This window comes from Mirounga angustirostris, unplaced genomic scaffold, assembly GCF_029215605.1.
Source record: "Mirounga angustirostris isolate CCGP_5_RB_7025 unplaced genomic scaffold, mMirAng1.0.hap1 SCAF_2, whole genome shotgun sequence".
Lineage (NCBI taxonomy): Eukaryota > Metazoa > Chordata > Mammalia > Carnivora > Phocidae > Mirounga > Mirounga angustirostris.
In genome coordinates, this window is record NW_026991710.1 from 122840321 (window position 1) to 122844471 (window position 4151).

Below are 4151 nucleotides of genomic sequence, written 5' to 3' on the forward strand. Positions count from 1 at the left end.
GAGCCACCCAAGCGCCCTGATAAAATTAGTATTCTATGAGGGAAAAATAAAGCAGGGGAAAGGGATAAAGGATAAAAGAGGTAGTTATTGTGGTGATAATGATGCATGTATATTTTTTAAAAAATAGAATTTTGAGGAAAGGCCTGTCTGAATAGGTGATATTTGAGCATAGACTCAAGCAAAGCGGTTAAGTGACTGTTTATACACAGAATAAGGGGCTGATTATTAGATGTGATTTCAGAGGCATTGGGAAGGCTGCATTCTCCACTAAGCTTCTGAAATCCGGCTGTCTGAACGTTGCACCTTTATCTTAAGGCTTTATTGCCTTAAAATGCAAATCCCTTTGGGAGAGTGTCTATTTAAACTTTTTCCTGTCAAATATTTCTGCGTGAATGAATTTCAGAATTTTGATGAAGAAGTGAAAATAATAGTTCAAGAACATAAGGAGTCAGAGAAGTATAGTTGTTCAGAGCATGAATTGCCTGGGTGTCAAATCCTGGCTCTGTTACTTAGTAGCTGTGTGTGGCCTTCATCAGGTTACTTAATATCCTAATGCCTCAGTTACTTCAGTTGTAAAATGGGGATAATAATAATATCTGTCCTAGTATAGTTGCTATGATGATGGTACGCTGTAGCATTTTCAATTTTCACAGTTCTTCCTCCTGGGAGGATTACCCATCTCTCTGCTCCATTGTCAGACTTGGTCAAGTCACTTTTTTTTTGGCCTTTGAAATGTGAACTTAAGTGATGTATATAAATTATAAGCAAAAACTGTAAGATCCATCATATATTTTCACCATTCTTTCTCTCCCCTCTGCTGTGAGAATGGTGATGTCTCAGATAGGGGTTTCTTCAGCCTGCATCCTGGAGTAAAGAGGGCATGAAGCAGAGTCACACTCAAAGTCAACATATAATGAGTTATACACGCTGTTACGAACCACTGAAATTTGGGGTCATCTTGTAGTGCTGCATCTTTTAACTCTCATTGATATAAATGAATTATTATTTCTAACATGCTTGTAACAGTATCTAGCACATGGCATATATTAAATAAATAAATATAACTTTGAAGGAATATAGCTGTTGAAGAGAAAATCACAAGACTTGGAAAAAAATAAAAATAAAATTAAATAAAAAATCACAAGACTGGGGGTCCAAAGCCAAACTTCTTGATTACTTCTTGATTCTGCCATAATTTTGTGCTAAAGATACAAAATATCGGGTGATGTGTCATTTCTTTGCACTCTGAACCAGATATTAGAAGATGTTGGAATTGGATATTAGAAAAAAGATGTTGGAGTTGATTAATTTGCTAATGTTCTGCATTACGATTGTTTCCAAAGTGCTTCTTAAGGAGTCTTTACTCCTCACTCCTATGTATACTTCTTAAGTACAACATGGCCTATGAAAAAATATGTACACAACGCCTATTACAGTGTTCTCACAAAACAATCTCCTTAATGTTTTTCAACTAACTGGATAACCGTAAGAAAAAATTAACTTGTTAATCTAGATGGTTTGAAAAAAAAAAAAGAGTTTCTACTCATCCTGTATATGTTGTAGGAGTGACCATGATTTTCCTAATCCCATTCTATTTGCTTTGTTAGCTAAATTATTGTACTAAATTCTGAAGCTTATATTTCTCCTTATATTTTTGCTTGGAAATTTAATTATTCCTAAGCTTTTTGACTTAAATTGCTTCTGGTGGATTAACTGGGTAAAGGAAGAATGAAGACTATTCTTTTTTCTTATTTATGTCTACCAAAAAGGTCACAGGTTTAAGAATATATTAGAAGTCAATCATAGCAATACTTTTTTAAAAGGGGAGGTTAATCTAAATTGAATAAATTGTGATTAAAAAATGATGTCAAGATTTGAGCAATTTCCTCCTTGAATCATTGAACAATATTTTTTTTTAAAGATTTTATTTATTTATTTGAGAGAGAGAATGAGAGAGAGAGAGCATGAGAGGGGGGAGGGTCAGAGGGAAAAGCAGACTCCCTGCCAAGCAGGGAGCCTGATGCGGGACTCGATCCTGGGACTCCAGGAACATGACCTGAGCCGAAGGCAATCGCTTAACCAACTGAGCCACCCAGGCACCTGAATCATTGAACAATATTAAAAATGTCTATGCTGTTAAAAAATACTCTGCTGAAAGTCTGGAAATGGAAGAGCAATTGGAGTATACATCCATAATAAAAATTTAGTGTATGGAAGGAACTTTATCACAAATTTGCAATAATTTATATTATATATTATCCTTTATAAAATGGTATGCTCTCCAACACTATAAATATAAAAGGATATCCTTTATAAAAGTGTTAAAAATTATCTCTTAATTAAATAGTTATTTAATTACAACCAAAGGTACTTAGTCACTGAGGCTGATAGGGAAGAATTTAAATCACTAGGGAATGAAATATCAAGAGAAAAATTAGAAAAAGTAGTGCATGTGTTTGAAAAAAATCTTTTTGCTTAGGGACTGGAAGGCATGAATTTTTATTTTAAATCTACTTCTTAAAAGTTATTCTTTATTATATAGATAACTTTGGAAAATGTAATATATATCTGTGTTCCCACCACTTACCTTTATCAAATCTTTATATTATTTTGTGTTTACTTCAGTTACTTCACTTTTCAAGAAATACAACATTACAGATATAATTGCTATCTCTGTTTCCCTCCCTGAGTTAGCACTGTCCCGACGCTGACGTGGGCAGAGGGAGACTGGAGCTGGGGCTGTTGCAGCCAAATTATCAATGTCCCACCATCCAATCGGGCAACTCTAACTGCCTTAACTCTTCCATTTCAACAGATCCTAAAGAAGGTAATAGGGACTCAAATACTTCAAATACAAATAATGTTGATGGGTGAAGTGTTGAGAGAAGCTGCCTTTACATTTGCTGAGGCCACATTCACAGCAAGGGACTTCCGCACTACATTGTCCACAATGTACAGAAAGCCCTACTGAAGCTTCCAGAGAAGAAATATAATGCAGCCGGTGTGACTCTGCCAGGAATTTGAACATTATCCGAAGGAACGAAGGAATGAAGGAACGAACCAGCAGGTGTGAACTGACTGGTTTGGCCATTAGAATTAAGCCAGAGCAGTGGAAGTACCGGTGGGAGGAGCTTCACTGCAGGCTTCCTTTGTTACTTTGGATGAAGCTATTAAGATAACCAACAGGTGTGTAAATGCCACAGAACATGCCATCATTCCCCAGTACCCTTGCTCATATCATCACAGAGCTGGATGAGAGAAAGTGAGAAGAATTCTACAGGTTAAGGAAAATTCAGAAGAAGAAGACTCTTAAGGAAAAACTGGAGAAGGACTTGGAGAAACAGAGGGCAGCTCTGTAATGGGGAGGTGATAGAGTCTGCTGATCTTTGGCTGAAGAGAAGGACGAGGGTGGGAGGGATGGGATGGCTGGGTGATAGACACTGGGGAGGGTATGTGCTATGGTGAGTGCTGTGAATTGTGCAAGACTGTTGAATCACAGATCTGTACCTCTGAAACAATAATACATTATATGTTAAGAAAAAAAAAAAGAAGAAGAAGAAGAAGAAGATAGCAGGAGGGGAAGGATGAAGGGGGGAAATAGGAGGGGAGAGGAACCATGAGAGACGATGGACTCTGAAAAACAAACTGAGGGTTCTAGAGGGGAGGGGGGTGGGAGAATGGGTTAGCCTGGTGATGGATATTAAAGAGGGCACGTTCTGCATGGAGCACTGGGTGTTATGCACAAACAATGAATCATGGAACACTACATCAAAAACTAATGATGTAATGTATGGTGATTAACATAACAATAAAAATTAAAAAAATAAGTTTAAAAAAAGTAACATACAGTTGAAAATAAAAATGAGAAATCTCAAAAAAAAAAAAAAAAAGAGAGGATGAGGATCTTCTGTTTGAACAATCTTTCCTGCTCTGGTTCTTTCAGAAGCCCTAACATGGCACCATTTCAATTCACAGCATGTAGGTCCTGTATGTGTGGCTATTTATTTCTTGGTCTAAGAATTCCATGGGTTGTAAAATTTCCCTGGATGTTCGGTTATGGGAATACCTTTGCAGAATCATAATTCAGCCACCATTTATCATCTGAGATTAGTAGGCTATGTCCCAGAACTTGTAGGGTTTCTTCATGTATG

At 36.8% G+C, this 4151-nt stretch overlaps 1 pseudogene; it reads left to right on the forward strand.

The window, feature by feature from the left end:
• The first annotated feature begins 1397 nt into the window (after positions 1–1397).
• Positions 1398–3359, forward strand: LOC123848837 (V-type proton ATPase subunit D-like; annotated as a pseudogene).
• The last annotated feature ends 792 nt before the right edge of the window (positions 3360–4151 follow it).